We start from the raw sequence: 21,229 nt of genomic DNA on the forward strand, positions 1-21,229 counted from the left end.
AAATGCGCGTATTTCGTTGAAAGATTTTATAGCGCAATTGTTAAATAAACTCATTTCGTGCCTTGTTTTAAATTTTGTTATTTACACTTTTAAAGTAGACCACCATTTCGTGTTTTTAATTCGCATTCAGAGGAAAACATGGCCTTAATGAGGAGCAGTAAGCATTTTGTATTATTTTGTACCTACTTCACTTCATGATGGAGTACATTTTTAAACAAAACAATTCATTGGAATACACAATATTTACTTTATTATCAGAACACGTTAGGGTGGATAGCAACATTTTACAAACACCTGACCAGATAAAGCTTTCAACGTTACGTTTAAATGTTCTCTTATTTCTGCGTTTTAAATTTATAATACAAACTATTTTCCATTTTCATATACATATGCTGACTGAAATTACGTATCTTTACGCTACAAGATCACTCGCTCTCATCTTCAGCATTGCTTCAACCTAGAAAAATAACACTCCATATAGTTTATGCAACAATTACTATTGTTGGTCTGAATTTAAAAAAAAAAACATGGCCAGGTAATTGTTAATTGGTAATTGTTTTTGGTAAGAGTGCGGTTATTTGGAAACGGTAAATTTTAGTAGCCACACCAGTAATTATTATTATTGCCGAAGTGTTTATTGTTTTATTAGTTATTTCAAAAATCAGTATGTAACTGTCATATTTTAAAATCCAGTGCAAAATATTATGCTATTAAATTGTTTACTGTTTTTAAAAAATAGCAAAATACAATGAATGAAGATGCAAAATAACGTTCCTATCCTAGTTTTCGAAATGTATGATGAAACGTTTTTGTGAAAAAATCGTAAATACAAATTACTCATATAGCTACTGAAATCCATTATCTCAGCTTAAACCGGTAGTCAAAAATTTCCTTTTTTTTGTAAAAATTAAGCACTGCAATGAGGGTTGTAGCCAAGGTTGTAGCTTTTGTAAGTATGAGGGTCCTTTAAGTAAGTTTTTCTGAAAAATATATCCTCTTTTTGAATTACAGACACGCATTTCATCCTATCTTCCCAATTCCTGATTTAGTTCTGATAACATTTCTGGATTTTCTGATTTTTGTTCAAGATTTTCTAATTTCTCTGAATATGCATGTTTGTGTAGATTTTATAATCGATTTTTTGTCACGTGGCATGGTTTTTTAAAATATTTTTTATCAAAGATAATTTTTATTTGGACTAACGGCAGCAATTTTTGTTGCGATAATCACCACCTAACTCAAGACAGCATAAAAAATAAAATTAAAAAATAAAGGTAAATTCGGAAAAAAAGTTCTCGCATTTATTTTTCTCTGCAAACTAATGAATAGAGGGTCGGTTAAATGTAGTCTTAAAAAAAATACAATAAATCATGGGCGTCCAAAAACTTGGTATTATCATAGACCAAATTGGTCTATGGTATATTATTAATGACCGGAATGTGGATATATTTTTAAAATTGCTTTATGTATCGCATATGATTGTAGAATTTTTTTTTCTTTAAAAGCAACGAAAAAATGCGTTGGGCTACTCCGCACCTGTACTGATATGTCAGTTTAATAATGTTTTTTTTATTTTATCTGCCTCAGAATCGCTGTTTAAAACACGCCTCAGCGTGCTATAAAACGAGATTAAAACACGCCGAACTTTAAAGGTTGCTAATTAACGTTACTTCAAATATGGCATATGAAACTATAATCTGGGATTGAAATAAAAAATCCTGTCTGATCGATTTCTGCAAATGCAAAAGATATCTTTGGCTCGTATCCTTTGTTGGAAGTTTCACAAACGCACGGGGTTTAGAGTAGGTACTCTATCAGACCTGTTCCACATTTCCTTCTAGCATTAACGATGCATTTAAGACTTTCTTTGAAAGATGCTTACTATTCACCCACACCAACAACCTTTCATATTCTTTATAAAAGGCTTTTGCAGGTAGCACCTTTTTCTGCTTCTGCAACAAACCACTGAATAATTTTCAACCGAAGTCATTTTATTTACAAAGATGGTGAATTATAAATGTTTTTGCAGTCGTCGAGTTGATACGTATGGGGGTGTTGTGGAGTGTAAAATTAATCGTGCCGAGGGGTTTTCGCGGTCGTAGGGTTCAGATCTGCCCTCGAAATGCCCCGGGAATACAATCTTTGCTCTAGTTAATCTAACCAACCAATTAAATATATATTGTATAGATTTTCTTCATTTAATTCTCTAGTACGCAGCCTTAGACAATTCAACCTCAACGATTTTTAATTTTTTACAAGAATGGAAAAAATACGACTCCGCCTGTTGGCAAGGATACACCTGGCAATGTGTCAACAACGATTGTCAGCATATTGGGTGGGAATCTACAACTGTTGAGGAACGTTATATTGAAACCCCTATCGTCAATAAAATTAAATTGCCAATTAATTAATGAAGGGGAAAGGTGTACTTCTAATATGTACAATATCACTGTAGAAAGCAACAATTAAAGTTGACTCGAAACCTTCCCCATTTCGAGAAGAAGGTTTCGAGTCAATTTTAATTCAACCGTACTCATTCTCCCCATTAAGAGAAGAACATACACCGGTAGATAATCTGGAAAAAACACGAGAACATAACGTTTAATTTAAATATAAACAAATGCGCCCTTTTGAGTTGTTAATAAATGATATACAAACTTCAGGGAGTTCTCATTATGATTATTTCTGTACGGAATTTACGATTTCAGTCCCTATATTGTGGTCATAGAAACAGACTTTCGCTCTCGCAAGTGAAAAACAAAGATATTAAACCTTCCCAAGAGAAGGGGGAAAAACTAAATGATTTTGAAAACTGTCTAGTTAAAAGGCCACGTTTGGGAAAATTGTTCAGAATGCAGTTTGAAAGTAAATAATAACTTAGATATAAATGACGTGCTTTGCAAGTGGTTTTTACTAGAGTGTATGCTTCACAATTTTTTTCCCCCACTCTTCTAGTTAAGCCCTTCAAGATAGAACGAACGGTAAATTTATTGTTTTACCGTCAGGATTTTTTTACAAATAATATACCCTTGCATTCGATACAACAGTAAATATACAGTTCCACTTAAATCTGTAGAGAAACTATCCAAAATCTATGACGACATCTTAAAGCGCCTTCAGGCGTATATAAATAACTCCAAGTTAGTACTGCAATTTCTATTTGAATTTTATATAAAATACCGTTTCTCTGTTTTCGCGGCGTAGCTGTTACTGTAGGAAGCTCAACATAATTTCTAAAATTTTCTCTTGGCCCGAACATTGTGCCCGAAAGTGTATGTAACTCTGAATTTCAGGTGTTTTCATTGTCACGTTCACAACACAAATAAGTAGTTATCCCAAAAAAATTAAAGACATAAAATGTCCAAACAAGCCTTGTAAGTATTTACTTCTTTTAAGGATTTTGTTTTATTTTTTTCATGTGTTTGGAAATAAATTTTTGTCATTTTGTCAATCAATTGCGCGACCCGTTTTTTTATTTCAGATTTTTCTTTTCTTGTCAGTGTGTCAGGTGATTTATGAAAATTTGTGTAGTTAATTGTTTGGAATTTTCGAAGTTGCTTGAGGATACTGAGTCTCCCAAATTATCAATTTAAAGTCCGGGGGCTGGACGTCTACGAGGAAAATAATTACATTTCTAAATTTAAAGGGTGTTTTGTTTTGAACTAGCTGGACAGATGTTTTGTGGGTGGTGTAGTGACCGCATGTTGTATCAAAAACGGGGGAAGCAAGCTAAATTTTTCTTACCTGAGACTGAGATTTGTAATAGGATATCGCACAATAATTATCAACGTCAGAAATTTTAACACTACTTTCTCTATAAGTTTAAGGATCCCATAGGATAGCGCAGAAATTTAACCAACGCGAGCTTATGATTCGCACTTACTAAGAATTCCGGCTACATAGGGAATATCTTCCCAGCCCCTAACACGGAGTTTCGGCGGATTTTTATTTATTTATTTATTGAGAGAATTGTATTAGTAGAAAGAGACCGACCGTTTTTATGTCACATTAGCCAGTGTATGCAAAAAAATTACAAAAATGTTTTGCCGCGCTCAAAAACACTGAAGATGGTAACGGACCGAAACCAAAATAGGATGTTTGCGATTCCCCATTCAAACCTATGTATATACCAAATAGTCTCAAAATGGGTTTAAGCGTTTTTGAGTTATCACAGTTCACACGAAACGAACCACATACACACACGCCCAAACGCACAGACGTCAAGCTAAAAATTTTGGGTCTGAGGGCTTCAAAACGTCCAGAAAACGCAAAATTGGAATTTCGAAAATTATCACGATTACCATACGTTGCTTTATACATTATACTTTGTATGTCGGAAAGCAAAAAAATTATAAATAAAATTTAGGCGTTTTCTTCAGCAAAAGATAAGTACTTCGTCCCATAATGAGAGTAGTCTAACCAGACGGCAAAAGAAGATTTTGGATTTTATACTTGCTTTCTATTGAAAACATAATTACAGAAGTTGTTGTCCCGTAATGATGTAACACCCCAGATTTACTAGACAGTGAGTTATTTCCTTCACAATTATAGCTGAAAGGACCGATGCTACACTAGATAGCGCGCTTATCTTATTTTACTGTCCTTACGTTCGCCTTCTCCTGGAAATTAAGTGTAGGTACCCATTCAGACAATACAAACGAAACTTCGCGATAATGCAACAAGAGAATTGTTTGCCCTACTTATGACTGGAATTAATGCGTACTTTCCGAGTTTTAATTTAATTAATGTATTTATGCGACGTACTATGGGGAGTATAGCGCGGGACACGCGAAACTTTTTCCTAAATTTCAGTAAAAAAAGTAACTTTTAATTAGGTTATGTTGCCCTCGTGAACTTCCGAAAGAAATTTTTTAATTAGTTTCCTATCGTTCTTTCGATTTCAAGCAATTTTACAACTTTCCATTAAAACTTGTATTTACACTTTTGTTCGTCTTTAGTTGTTTGATCGGTGCAAAAGTGGAAGCGTTTTATTTACGAGTTCATAAACTCATCAATAAGTTGAGAAATATTGGTGAAAGTCTCCGCTCATTACGTACACAAAGGTGATAAATTAACGACAGTTTAAGAATTACCATGACCAAGACTAAAGAAAGTGGCAGCAAAATCTATTATTTATTTATACGTATACGGTTAAATGCATGACAACTGCCACTTTCACTATAAGATTATTGGGCAAGTCGAATCTTCACTTTAACTTACCTATTGATAAAATCGCTAGAAATTGATGTTAAACATAACTCACGCAAATTAATATCCCGTCCAATGTCTGCAAAGTATCATTTTGTCTTACGCGATGAATCTGCTGATTTATTGGATTTTAAAATTCTAACCAATTTCACGACTGCGTATAGGTTTCTCTTAGGTCTCCTATGATTGTGTCTGCGATCACTTTCTTATCCTATTGGTAAAATGAAACCATTTATCAATCTCGATCAAAATGATCCTTGTTTGGAGCACATTTCAGAAAACTATGCTTGTAGCTTGTTAGCAGCTGTACCTGCAAAGAAAACATTTCCGGGTGTTGATCATGTTGATTCGAGTATCAGAACCTACCAACTCTCCCACTCCCCACCTTTTCTCCTTGTATCCCTCCACTCGTCTTCCCTTGAACACTCCTGCAACTTACAAGAACCTTTTGGTATCTTCATTCCAACATTTCCTATGGCACTATCCATCCCAGAGAAGATTTAGATCCAATGCCGTTTTGCGCAGAGGGTTGTTATTTCTTGAATGAAAAAATTGTGGTATTTTAATTCATATCCTTGCCAGGACACAAATCAAATGTGAATAGTGAAATTATGTAAATAAAATCTGTCCGTCCGTCCGTCTGTGTACATGATAACTCGCGTACAGTGTCGAATTTTCTAATTCTTTCAGTAATAGAGACTAACTGATTACATTTTGATCCTTTCTGTCCGCCCGCCTGTGCCTGTCGCTCGTTGTCTATATTGGTTTGAAACAGTTTATTTTTATTAATAAATACAGTACCCCACCGTCCATTTATTGTATTTCGTGTTATCATGTCCTGCGATGCTTCTGCGATTGTTCAGTCTTTAAACCGCTATTTGCATTTCTATTCATATTATACCTATAGTTGGTCAGTTATGTGCGTATTGTTTATTTCGTAATCTGTTTCCTTTGCGTACCCCAGTAATATTTCCATAGAATATTCCAGCTGATTTCTTATTATTTTTTAATCAGATAACAGCAAATTGTTATCTTTCTATATATTCCAGATATTTTATTTGTGTTGTCCCTCTCCAATTCTTTAAGATTTGATATAACAGTTTTGACTTTCTCCTCTAGAACATTCTCCCAGACCATTGCTCGTGTTCTCAAGTTTTAATCTGGATAATTGGAGTCAATGTAATGTGCGTAATTTCCACACGTTCATGATCAATGAGCTTCTGTCTTTCTAATTACTTCTAACGCCTTCCAGTTGAGCTTAAGGATTCGATTACAGTCGTCTTAATGAGCATCTAGCCTTACATTTCTTACATAATCAAAACGTAAATTCACTGTAGAAATTTGTGCACGTCCTGAGTTGTATGTAAAAACCTGGGGTATAGTTGAAATAGAAATAAAATTTGTCGCGAAACAGAAAAGTGCACACAATTTACGGGCGCAATTGATGGATTACAGGTTATTTATTTTCAACAGTTTGTCTTCTAAGGTAGCGTGGCTCACGGGAAGCAACAAAATAACAAGGTAATACTTTTATTTTATGACAAGGTAGATAAAACCACTCCCATTGCGGTCGACATGAAATAATGCATCCGAAAGGAAAACCGCCTTTTGTAAATATTATTGCATGACGTCCCTCCTTCAAGAAAATTCGAAATGAATTGATTCTGATGTTCCTACCGATGAAAACTACTGTAAATAAATTTTAATAATGGCGCTTTCCCAGCAGAACCATTAATCCATGCATATTTGATAAACTTGAATAACGCCACACATCAGCCAATTGTATCCGATAGGATACAACAGATAACGCGTACTGTAAATTAAATTTTAATGGCTGCTACAATTTGCCTTTATTGAAACTTTTTTTATAAATGCTCAATAAAAGGGAAATGGGGATATAAAGCGAAAGAGTTCGCATCCTAACTTTCATTGTCAGATGAGATTAAATGAATAAATAAATAACTGTAATCCCACGAGTTGAACTGCCAAAATACATGGGTTGGTTTGTTATGTAGGCACGTAATTTGTAAAGACGTTTGCATGCAATATCGTTTAGGCACCAAGATAATTTGTACATCAATTAGTACCATAGGAATGTCGCGTCAAAGGCGAAACGTTTCTATTATTATAAATTGCAATTAAATGTTTTCACGACTAATCAATACGTTCACCTATAACGTAACACGTTATGCGCTTCGGTGATTTTAATATAACATGCCACTATTTAGTGCAAGGCTGTGAAAACGTTGTGAAATATGCCTCTCAGCCGTGATCTGTAAGACCAAACATTTTTAATTATCTGGTATCGCAAGATACTGTAATTTTCGCACTGAACCCCTTCCTTTGAATTATTAAAGATCAAAGACTCAGCGAGGTGCTGCATATAAGTGGACAAAAATTAAGGCACTTTTGTGAAATTAATTAATTCTCCGGTTTTAATACAGGATCATTTGCTCGTTAACTCCTTTATACTTAATTAATTAATATTTAGAATAACTCTCGGAGATTAGTTTTCTCCTAGATGTTTTTGATCTTTTAATTAAAATCTAAAATTTTGCATTGAAATCCTTTCGCAAAGGCTATTTGAACACCGACAGCTTCTTTCTCGTAGTATTTATAATAATTTTTGTGGTCGGTGTAACAAAGCTTTGGTACGCAGTATTAAATTTTCCGAAATTAATTGCGTTTCTGTACAGTATTGTAACGTGTTTTATAAATTCGGGTTCGATTTATATCAATATTTATTAAACAAAACTAAAACACTATAAAATCCGTACAATTTATATCGATTATTTATATCACTCACACTTCGAAATTTATATCAGATTTTCGCGCTCGATGTTTCGTCCGGACTCGATCTCGTTCGATAGTAGACTAACTGCCGCGATGTTCGGTCCGCAACCATTTATACACGCAAGCAATGTAAGTCTAGTACATTCTCGAATAATCGCGCGCGTAGAAAATTCCAGAGCGCCAAAGGCGACGTCATGTCTGGAGCATTTCCGTTACAGTATTATCCGTTAACTTAGAAGATACAACTTCTGAGAGTGTGTAAAACTGCAGTTTAAGGCTTAACATTTTTCATTTAATTATAATTATCATTGGAGGGAAAGATCAAATTATGTCAAAATTACCACTAATGTTCCCTTACATTTTTTATTACATAATCTTTGACTTTGTGATATTAGTGCCTTAGCATTAATACTAGCCTATACTCAAAAGCGCATAAATGGCATCAGCGCTTTTTAGTTTGTCGTGTATTCTATCTCACCCTGGCCAAACCTTTAGTAGGAAATCCGCAGATTTCTATACTCCGTAGGAACATAGACCAATCTTAGCTCTATTCGCTTAAGCACAACTCGCGTAAAGTGATGGCGAATATCAATGTGCTTACTTCTGCAATGATAAATTTGATTCTCTGCTAAAGTCAAATTTTGTCAAAAATGTGGCTTCTTTGGCACTCTCAGATAAAGCCATATATTCATCTTCAAACGTCGACAGGGCAATGGCTCATTGCTTCCGAGAATCCAAGGTCAACGACCCGCCGTTTAGCATGAAAAAGTAACGAGTGTAGGACTTTCTATCCTCAGAGCAATTCCCCCTTCCCCCAGTCGGCGTCGACATACCCCATGAACGATCCGGGATCAGATCCGTATGTTAATCTCCTGGTTAAACCCATGTTAATAAATCTTTTCAGGTACGTATAGTCGCATCGGCTTTCGACTTGAAGAATTTTACCTCGCACCACCTCGAACAATCTTTTCGGCTTTCCGTTTGCGTCCTGTACAGTTGCCCCATATTTCAGAAAATGAACTTGCCAACAGCTAAGCGGTTTGTGTCCGCGATAAAACTCACTTTGCCTTCGCCAACGGTGGGGACAGTCGCGTCAAGTTTGTGCGTAACACGTCGCGTGTTCGAAATTTTATCAAAATACTGGGGTTCTCGGTCGCACCATTGTCCAGGCACCATTTTCTGCTTGGCTCGTTTATCTTCAGTGTTGACACGTTGAGACAGACATCATCGACGACCAACGCGCTCTCTTTCTTGTTTTTTCAGACACACGTTTCCTTTGTGGCCTGGGTTTTTACATTTAAAACAACGAATCGTTGCCTTTTTGATCTTTTGTTTAATGTGGTCGCCTTTTCGCCTGTGATTTTGCTACCCGTCGTATTTCTTTACAAATATGGCACCCGACGTTGTTGTGTTTGCAGGGACATTTTGGCGCGCTTAACTTTCTCAAAAGATGGCGGTAAAGCAACAATATCGATAGCAGATCTGCATTGATCTTGATCTCCAAGTCGTTTAGCTGATCAACTGAATTGAAAAAAACCTGTTGGGATTGAATGAAAAGGGCTTTCGATTCCATACTGCGGTTATTCGTTTCGGGGTTGATAAAGACTTAATTTTATTAGTTTAGGAATTTCAGCAGCCTTGATCAGTTTCAATAAGTGCATTGAATTATTTAAACAAATTTTGAATAACATCTAACAGAACCCTGAGCACGAATATCAAATTTAACATGAAAACCCTAATCCTAGGTCGTAACAATTTGGGTTCAATTAAACACAAAATTGTTCATTTTCACATAAAATAACATTTATTCGGGCTACACACAAATTAGCAAAGCTGAAAAAGAGGCTCTTGGGGTCTGTTTATAGATACCACAAATGCAAGGACAATTCAGTAAAGAAATGCCAATTATTTACAGTTTTCAATAATACAATAATCTGGTCCTTAACTACGATATTCTGGCGCAGAAAGAATTAAACAAACACTAGCTGACGGCTTTAAAAATTTCACGTCTTTTCTATTACACTTAATATTGATGACACGAACTGGCTTTGTTGAATTTGATGATTAAATCTTGTGACTTTTTGGACGCTTTTCACGTGTAACGAAAAAAGAACCTTGTAGAAAAACATCTGTGTGCAATAAACTGCTTGGACGACACACACACTTGAACTCTATTTTCTTCCAGATTTGGAAAAAGTGCTTAACACTTCTCACGAACTGGATTAATTCATTTGATGAGGTCGTACATTAAATCAACTAGCGTTCTGTAATAAACAAACTTGACTATCAAAAATACGAACGCCATCTTAAGATCCAAGAGACTGACTGCTCAAATACCACAAAAATAGGGTTTTTAACGTGCGCTAATACTGTCGGATTACCACCGAAAACAGTTCCTCCGATATACGGAAAAACGGCCAGTCACATTACTTAAAACATTCACCACCAAAGAAGTCTCATTTTTAGCGCATTTCCAAAAAATAAAAAAAAAATGCGCTATTGTGGCCACTTTGTCCGTCCGTCCGTCCGTCCGTCCGCTCGTTTTGCGACGCTACTAGTTCTTTATCTTAAGAGCTATTGTTCTACTTTTTTCGCCATTTGGTTCGTTATGGTGTCGAGTCTTGTACCAAGGAAGGAATTTTTTCTGTACCGCTTACAAAAAAAGTTATTGTAAAAAAAACAAAAAACCGTTTTTTTTCATGTTCTATAATTTTACACTTTTGCCGATTATTAACGATCCTAGAGATCGTTTATAATTTTGCATTGCTATCTGTCGTCTGCATGCTGGTCTGTCCGTCTGTTCCTTTGTCTGTCTGTCCATCTATCTGTCCGTGTGAACGATAACTTTGTTTAGAAATGTTCGATCGCTTTTACATTTCCGTTAGTTATGAACTGAATTGCATGAAATTCAATATGGGCATAGATTTAGCCATATAATACGCAATGCCAAAAGTTGAATCGAATCGATTCAAAATTCACAGTGCCTTTTTCGCATCTCGACCATTTATAAACCGAATTGCAAACTTTTTTACTTATAAAAGTATTTGAATGAAATTTGATACATAGGCACTTGTAATAAAGGAAAATCAAACGTCAATTTCAAAATTTGGTTTTGCGCATGCGCAGTGCCAACTTTTTTATTTGCGGAAGAATTTACACGAAATTTGATACATAGGCACTTGGAATAAAGGAAAATCAAACGCCAATTTCAAAATTTGGTTTTGCGCATGCGCAGCGCCAACTTTTTTATTTATGGAAGAATTTAAACGAAATTTGATACATAGGCACTTGGGATAAAGGAAAATCAAACGCCAATTTCAAAATTTTGTTTTGCGCATGCGCAGTGCCAACTTTTTTATTTATGGAAGAATTTAAACGAAATTTGATACATAGGCACTTGGGATAAAGGAAAATCAAACGCCAATTTCAAAATTTGTTTTTGCGCATGCGCAGTGCCAACTTTTTTATTTATGGAAGAATTTAAACGAAATTTGATACATAAGCACTTCGAATAAAGGAAAATCAAACGCCAATTTCAAAATTTGGCTTTGCGCATGCGCAGTGCCAACTTTTTTATTTATGGAAGAATTTAAACGAAATTTGATACATAGGCACTTGGAATAAAGGATCATCGAGCGCCAGTCTCAAAATTTTCTTTTGCGCATGCGCAGTGCCAACTTTTTTATCTATGGCACCATTTAAGTGAAATTTGATACTTAGGCGCTTGGAAGAAAGGAAAATCTAACATTAGTTTTAAAATTTAGGTTTGCGCATGCGCAGTTCCAACTTTCTTATTTAGAAAAGCATTGAAATGAAATTCTTCTCATAAACTGAAATTGAAGTAACAAAAATGGATTGCCCATGTGCAACGCTATCTTTCATATTTGTGGCCGGATTTTTACGATTTTATCAGAAGTTGCATCTTATAAATGGGAAATGAATGCAAGTGGAAATGCGCTTTATGTAAATCGTTTACGATTACTTTTTAACTTGTTCATTATGTTCTAGTATAGGCAAAATACGTCCATATTAGGATACTGTTAGATTTAAGTCATGAATAAGAATCTGCCTTCCAAAAAAATGTGCTAAAACATTTAGTATAGGTCAAATGGCGAACAAAGGCAATAATTAGATTTTCCATTGTAATGTGATTAGCGTTATGAAATAATGTTCCGCCGTACGCTTTTAACGCGTTATTTTTAATTTTCATACAATGTTGCTCCTCCTAAAGATAGAACCGGCTAAGTAAACTTTAAAACTCTGCTGAGAGAGGATTAAAGTTTTCAGGTTTATTAATTTATCCCTGATTTTTGCAGCAGTTTCAGTGTAGCAGATTCAAAATTTAATAACTACGCATTAAGGCTTTTAACGAAAGAACACAATCAGAGTTCCTTTATATTTCATTTCACTTAATTAAAAAATCTTTACCATGACAAAGTTAAATGTTATAAAGGGAAATTGCAAATCCCTTTATCTTGAAACGCTCATAAAAAGAGACTCGTGTACATTCGAATTGTCCGCATTAAATTATGCCGTATACTTTTTTGTCGAAAAATTCAGACCATAGCACATCGATTGCCAAAATAAGCTTTGATCCCATTGATGTATTCGTCCGAACATAAATTTGTGGGAACAACAAAGCTCTTGAACGAGTAATCCCTAATTTAAATAATATCCCCAACTATACAGTGTACACTCCTGTTTTACTCCATCGCCCATACAAACAGAAATAATTACACCCTCTGTTATTTTAATCGAATAAAACCCCGTTCTCTTGATTTATTCAGCTATTGCTGTCACTCCTTTTCACTGATGAATTCTGCTCAGCCTATTTGGGTGACAATACTTTGAATCACGCGACCGTTTTAGAAGGTAATAGGGTGTAAGAATTTTTTATCGGGCGATGGACACAATCGGATAACGATCACACCTCTAACTTCTCGACAGTTTACCGATACCACCATAAAGGATTGTTCAAGGTTTGCTATAGCACGCCTACTTATCGTAATAAACGCTCATGAAAGGATTGCAAGGACTACATTTCAGGAAACCCACAACTCACGATCGCCTACTGAAATAGCAAACCGACAAACGATAATTACTTTATTCACTCCAATATTGAATCTTAAAATAACTTTACGGGTTATACAGCTGAATAAAGAGTTACACTTGAAATGTCCATACTTTAATTTAATAACATGTAAAATGTAAGTTTTGCATCTTTAGTAACAAAAATTGAGGTTAAATATATAAACAAAACAACGCTTAAATAAAGATGTAAAATAAATGTCACTAGAAATCTAACTTACGAGCGAATAAATAACACCATGTCCAATTATAATTTAAATAACTCGTCCGATGTGTATTAAATGCCGCAAGTGGCATTAATTTACAATTTTTTATGGTTTGACCATCATCTCATTAATTAATGATCACATTAAACACATTTTATTTGAAAAAATGATCACTTATAGTGGTTTTTATTATATTTTTGATCCCACAAGCTTTGGATTTAGCGTTGAAAGTTTGGCGGCTTTTCTTGATCTCAATATAAAGACTCTTGCCAGTTGCCACCATCTTAAATTTGTATTTGCTTTTAAAATCCCCAAATAGTAGGCATGTCGGTTTTTTTGCTTATTTTTGTAAACCATTAACAAGCCTTTGAGAAAAATTATTTTTATTTATACGTTTTGACTTTAATTGAATTGAGATGACGATACCGACTCGGATGTCAAATAAGATTTAACCTGCGTCAAAATGTTATTTGGTACCGGTACTTCGATTGCAAATAAGTGGTTGACAATCTATTGAGGAAATTGCAAACTCACTGTAGAAAAATGTTAATAATGCCTCCGACTAGCCATTACAGTTACCTATTAAACGTTACCTCTTTTAACTTAACATAAGTAATATTTGTTTCGTTGAATGTTCCTGAAACCTTTTACTCTTGTCCTTAGAAATTTTCCTTCTGCACACTTCAACGGAAAAAATTGCATCTACAGTACCCCCTTCTGTTTTTTAAACCAAGAGATAAGATTTTAAAAACAATAAAAGGAACGGGAGCTCTAAATAAATTCTAAAAAATTCTAAATCCCAAACGAAAACAAATTTTCTTCTTCCTTAGATCTAACTTGTTTAATTTCTTGAATTTTGATTTAATTTGCTATTAGTTCTTGTTTATTTTCTTCAAATGTTTTTGTTTCTTCAAATACTTTTTTAACGTAATAACATTAAATTTGTTTGCTCCTTCCTTCTTTGAACCTTACTAGCACTTGAAATTTTAGTGGATTGATCTCTAAACAGTGTCCCCTGGAAGAATTAAATACGTTATCCAGATCACAGTCCAATTGACTGCATGCTTCAATCCCTTTAGACAGTGGAAATGATAGATATAATCGAGTCTCACCCATATAACCATAAGCAAAATTGTATAACCGATCAAGAATTTGTAATACCTAATTTTTATTCTAATCCATCTAATATTTTTATATATTTGCATTAATTTTGACCTGTTGACAGCGATGTTTAATATATTCTTGAAAAAATTTAAAAGCTACTCCATCTAACCCCATAAATCCAATAATTGAATCGGTAGGTCATGATGGGTTAAAGTGTCGAATGCTATTGAATAGTCAATTAAGCCAGTTAACGTGAGATTGTCTTTATCACAGCATCTTGCAATAACTTCTGCGATTTTTATTAACGCTGTTTCAGTGCTGTAAAGTTTTTAGAAACCTGACTATGTGAGTATGTTGGTATTTTCTATGTAGGACTATTTTTTCAATTTTTTTTTGAGCACACCGATATCATGTTCATGGGACTTAAGTATTTAAAGACCACAAGGTTAGCTACTTTCGATGCAGGTTTGACCAACGGCTTATATTATAAAAAAGGGGAAAATTATAGAATCTGAATCAAGAATTAATAACTAATTAAATCGCATTAATCTCACGTAGGTACTTGTTAAAAACTAAATATGCATTGCTGTGTTCTCTTAAGATTGATATAAAAAATCAGAATGTATCATGATTAGAATAGCAGGCTAGCGGCGTAGCATTTACTGAAATGTATAATTTTATAATTATATGCGAGTCATTTGTAACTACAGCTAATGGAATGAATAATAAAGTTACTATACATCTTCTCACAAAATAAACAGTACAAGTTTCAATTTGCATAATTATGCGACTGCACAAATAAATATATTTAAAATGAAACAAACAAAAAGGATACTTGTTCCTCTTAGTATACTTGCTTAGGACCTATTTCACGATTACCTCAATTAAAGTAGAATACCCCATCTTGGTTTGGTCTTAACGCTGATTGTTTTGGGTAAATTTTGTCTATTTTTTAGAACAATTCTACGACCCTTGTAACAACATTTTTCCAAATAATTGCATTTGACCTTCATAAATGTGATACCGGTCTATTGAACTATATTCGCGTATAAATAACCTGCGTGTGTTGGTGTGAAAACACGGAAACTGTGTTGTTAAATATGTTTAATGAAAGAGGTATAAACATAGATAGTGATCTATGCACCTAAAGCCCATTGTCATTTTAAGGCGGAAATGAGTAAAAACTGGATTAATAGTTTCGCTGATTCAGCAATAGCGAAAAGAACAAAACAGTCACATCAATTTTGTACAAAGTTTTATTCAAAGAAACAAATTCACTAATACTAAGCAACCAACTAAATCAAATTACGCAAATGAAGAAACCAACCAACAAATCGTAGCTGAAGTTTTGGAAGGGGTCAAACGACAGTCAAATTAAGATAGTACTTGGAGGATCAGTTAGCTATAGGAGACCAGGAGAAGAGCAAATAACAGATGGAAATTGGAATTGAAGAATCAAAATCTGAAGAGACCATGGAAAATGCAGAAGAAAATTTAAGCAGAACAAAATTGAAGAAAATGAAGAAGAAGCTATAGAAAGCCAATCGATGCCTAAAAGAAGTGTAGAGGGGGTGGAGAAGCAACCTGAAGGAAACAATATGTCATTATTGGGCATTATCAGACATTAGATGAAAAAGTCAAAGAGAAGCTTAGAGCCGCGTAAGGAAAAGAATTAGCACCAAACCGAGGAACAATGGAAGATGGTAATGAAGAAGAAATATTGAAGAAGAAAGATAGAAACCATGGAAAAAGAACCAGTTAAGGGTATGATGAGAAGAACCCAAGAAGGAAAGATACAGATCAAAAGAGCAAACAAATACTTCTGCAAACCTACAGTTGGCGACACAAATTTTACCCGACCAGGACCTTTGAGTCCTTTTCTCTTGAATTAAAGAATTTTATTTCCCAGGATATTTTTTTTGTACATAATTTTGAAAATTGAAGCTAAACGAGGGTTAGCGCCTAACTATAAAAAAAAGTATAATAAAATGTTTTATTATTAAATGTGAATATTGGTTCATTTGTAGGCACCATAGTGATGCAGAGATAATCAATTATTTCGAATTCGTTTGATACACTATTTATTGATCGAATATAAGTGGTCTATTATTAAATTAAGTACACATTCATACAGACTGCAGGTATGACAAACACTTCTCCTCGATTCCAAAGACACCTAAGCTTGCGTATGAAACTGCAATAAAAGATAAGAATCCATTTCTTCTTATTTGAAACAAAAGACGCACTTTATCTTAATCGTCCCTGACTTTATCTTAATTTAACTAATGAATACATTATGAAATTATTTATACGTAGAAATAGTGAACTTCACGTTACCTTGCAGTACCGAACCTTAAAACAAACCCAACAATCATAACTTCCTTGTATGGGTACGATAAGCAATATAAACCAGAAAATCAGTTCCGCTTACGGCCGAAATAAACCCCTAGAATAATTATTTAATCACCGATACAATCGTTTATCTACCCTTTCTCCATGTTTATTTTTCGATAGTCATCAAAAACTTGAGCATCTCAACAAATTCAAAACGTCTCCTGTGTTACAATCCAAATTTATTTAACGCTATCAAAATACTAATTAAACCTTTTTTTACAGATTACCAGCCGAAACGCACGGAGCAATATTTTTGAGGTGAGTTAAAGCTCTATGATTACTCTTACATAATCCCGAATTTTGTTAGTGACAGTCGAAACGCACATTTAATTCTGTAATGAAGCAACGTTCTTATTAAATTAATTATATGTTACTGATAACATCTGCCTACAATTACGGTTCATTTCATCTCACAGTTCGTGATCAATTTTAATACGTGAACAATACGGAGAAAGTTTTATACGAGTCCAGGAAATCACCCCCTTCAAAACTTTAATTTTATCTCTTAATTATATCCTTAACAAAACTTCAAGTATTCGCAGCGCTTTCCAATTAAATCGCGTATTATGTGCACCAATAAAGTGTTGCACTTTTATTGGAAACTGAACAGTAATGAAACAAGTCTGATTTGAGGGTTGACTCTACGCTTATTAAAATTTGCTGCGGTGTAGTTCAAGACGTTCATTATATGGAAATAATGCTCTTCATCATTAGTGGTTGGAAATAATTATTTCTTAAGAAATATGTGTCTCAATAACTATACGGTGATGAAGAATTACAGCTCGAAATGTAACGAGTGATTAAAGAAGGGTATTCAATTATTTGCAGCGAGGCTCAGTATTAATTTAGTAGGTAGTGTTGCAAGCATTAACAAAGTTAGAACTTTAAACTTCGTTCCAATTTAATTTCCTTCCTCTTTCATATTAGTTCACTGCAGGGTTGATTGTCGTCGTAGGATTTGTGCATTATTACCAGTTCAAAAACTTCGTTGATCGATAACACAGCAAAATAATATATTACGTTATATCCTAGATGAATTGTTTTCGTGTTGAGTCATATACATAGCTAAATTACACTTATACGAAGGCAGGTTATAACAGAAATTGAGTCTATTCAGAAATTAATTAACAGAGTCCTAAAGGCATCCATTTGGATGCAGACAAAGACCTGAAGAGTTAGTTTCAATGTTCTTTGTATTAAAGTTGGCTACTATTCAGATTTTACTAATAAAGGATTTATATATAGTATAGATATTTGTTTAGATTTTGCCAAAGGAACTACAAAAGGACTCTGACATTGAAAGACCCTATGCGCGAAGCCTTCACTTTAAAATTATTTCCCTCGTTCAGTTTAATGAATACGTCGCCAGCAGTATCTTATTTGATCCCTATACCCATAGAAATGTCAAGACGTAAAACTTGCAGGTTTGAAGCAAATTTTGAGAAAGTTTCAGACTTGATCCCTTCCTACCTAAAACGCATTATAAGTTTTTTTTCTTTTATTAAGAATAAAGCAAAAGGGGAAAATGTCAGAAATTTTTTGTAATTGTTAATTTTATGTTTAATTTTGTTGTTGTACGTAGTAATAAACTGGAATGGAAAAAAATTATTGCAGGTTTGACTTATAATAAGTTAGAAAGAAGTGCAATAAGCATTATGTGAGTGTGAGAGAGACATAATTTGACCAATGTTGACATTGACAGTAGCAATGAAAAGTGTCATTGATACTACCCTAAGTACTCAAAATGCGCATGAATGGCATCAGCGCTTTCACCTTGTTGTGTATTCTATCTCACTTCACATTCATATAATAATTTTTTTCCATACCTGAGTTTTTTTGTTAACTTAGAAATTAGAACAAATTTAAAACATTTTACGAAACACAAGAAGTAATTGTGCAGTACATGATATCAGATTAATTTTCTATCTTTATTTGTGATTGCTGTAGCGGACTGCGTCCCTTTAATTGGCAAGCCCAGAAACCGTTTTACTACTCTTGGTCTAAAAACGGAAAAAAAAATGTTTTTGCGGGGTTTCCGGAAAATTTGAGGTTATGTGAAAAAGGTGTAGGTACAAAAGTGTAGGTACAAATTTTACAAAATTGCGGGTATACAAAACTTTAAACGTGTACCGCTTCATAATGAAAGAAAACAAAACTAATCTGCGGGAAAATAAGCGCGTTAAGGTAAAAAAGCGAATGCGCAACAGGTAAGGGTAGAAACCCCTCAGTGTTACCGGTTCCAAAACATTCCTAACGGACCATCAGGGACGGCGTTTCTGCTATACCTTCACAATCATTTAAAAAAACAAACCCGAAGCCTGTTTTGCGTTGGGTCCGTTTCGGGTGTAGGATTTGGCAAGTACATAAGTAAAAATTGGGTGGGAGAGAGGCATTCTTAGCCAAACTTCCGGGGCAAAAATATGTAACTTAAGCGCGGCATTTTTAAATCGTGCAATATTAAATTCTTCGACAAACCTTCAAGGCGAAATCACGTGTTTTGTGCGTGCCATTTTTATATCGTATAACAGGGATTTTTGCCAAATTTCAAACTGAAACTATATTAGGTAGCTCAGAGGTGCATTTTGAGATCGCGTAAAGATTAATTTTCATTAAAAGGTTTGAAGCAAACCCTAATTTTTGTTTTACGAAAGATTTGTCAGACGCGTAGTCGTACGTGTTATTTTATTGTGAAAGTGGAAGTTACTGACATTTTAAAGGAAATTGCCATTTTGACAGAATTATTGTCGTCGTAGCGTTATGAATTCATAGAAATAGAAGAACTGAATAATGAAAGCCGAACAGTAAAAAACATTTAACCAAAATCGTCCCGAAACCTTCATTTTTCATGCCTACTTTCTGTCAGGTATATTTAGTTTCCATGACAGAGGCAGAGCAGACTACGTTTCCTGTCGCTTGTCCGCATGTTTGACATTTCCAAATGTCTATAATGACTCCTGTCATCACTGACAGATTGACATTAATCAAAGTTATACGTAAAAATTGAAATGTATTAAAAGACGATTTCGGGTAAAATTTAATACAAAACTCGTCATTAAAATGTTATTACCTGACTCGGAAATTAAAGTACTTGCTCTTCAATATTTCCTCGTCAGCAATGTGACATTTTCCTGACGTTTATGTACATAACTATTTCATGACAGAGGGAGACAAGACTACTTTTCTGTCGCCTGTCACTCTACCGGCGGTAGCTGTCAAATTGCCAAATGTCTATAATGACTCTTGTCATCACTAACAGATTGACGTTAATCAAAGGTTCTATATGAAAACCTGAGTTCGCAATCAAAATACGATTTCCGGTAATATTTAATCCAAACTCATCAGTAAAATGACACTACTGACTCGCAAATTAAAGTAATGTTCCATTTTAGTGACTTTTGTGTAAATAATAATTTTGTAAAAGCATAATGTATAAAATTGCTTTGGAATTTCTAATGTTTAAACATTTGTGTCATTCTCCTTCTACCTACTACTTAAAAGTTTCACAATGATTGATACTTTCAACCCTCTGAATTTTTGAGATACTTATATGAAACACAATAAACCCTCCCTGGAAAGTATGAGATCAAAGGGTTAAAAGAAAAGTGTCAAAAATTGAATAAACTTTCAAGGGTAGTGGTGTACGGGATGACCCCCTGATATTTTTAATGCTATGATCTTAACCATCATTGCTTGGAATGTTTGATTGTGGTAAGTTCCTCATAATTTAGACTACGAGAAATTTAGAGACGATAGGATCTGTAAGTAAATAGCCTTTACATACGGTATTTAGTTTTGCCCGTATAATTCAAATGTACCTACTCTGTCCATAATTTTCAGTTGCATACTTTCATTTGATGTAAAAATAATTATGCACTTGGCATTATGCAGCAGGTAAAGTGCATGGTTTATGTTTGCCCATACAGAAAACTAAATTTCTCAGTTTAATTTTGCTAAGCTTTAAAGTTCAAACATTAATTTAATTAAGGTTCTCCTTTGAATAGTTGGTAAGTGCCGGCCATATATTCAGTTTGGAATTCTATCTACGAGTATGTTTGCTATGCGTATTAAAAGTTACTTTGTGATACTTTAATTTTGTGTTCAGGACAAGTGATCGATTACTTCCATCGGTGGAATATGTTAATGAGCGCTGTTGTAGTATTGAGATTTCCTAATTAATAATTCTAACTTTACGATGAATGGAGCTTGTAACCACGAGAATTTAAATTCACAAACTGAACTTTACAAAAAAAATATTTATAATTGTAAATTATGCTTTTGGAGTAACTGATAAAGAGAAAACTTTTTTCACTTACATAATTAGAACTTCATTTAAAATTCATTTTCGTATTTCCTGATGGTGAAGTAATTGTTTATATATTCATCTTTGCATAACCGTGAGCGTTTATTCAGTTTAAAGTAGAATTAGCACCCGATGA

General features: G+C 34.2%; 1 protein-coding gene across 2 annotated transcripts in view; it reads left to right on the plus strand.

The window, feature by feature from the left end:
• LOC116168678 overlaps positions 1–21,229 on the plus strand; it is a 184,345-nt gene that overhangs the window by 82,406 nt on the left and 80,710 nt on the right. For both annotated transcript variants that reach the window (XM_031484618.1, XM_031484619.1), the window contains exon 4: positions 17,016–17,051. The gene's annotated coding sequence lies outside the window, so the exon portion shown is untranslated. The remainder of the gene's footprint in view (positions 1–17,015; positions 17,052–21,229) is intronic.

The sequence above is a fragment of the Photinus pyralis genome, unplaced genomic scaffold, assembly GCF_008802855.1.
Source record: "Photinus pyralis isolate 1611_PpyrPB1 unplaced genomic scaffold, Ppyr1.3 Ppyr1.4_LG4, whole genome shotgun sequence".
Taxonomy (NCBI): Eukaryota; Metazoa; Arthropoda; class Insecta; order Coleoptera; family Lampyridae; genus Photinus; species Photinus pyralis.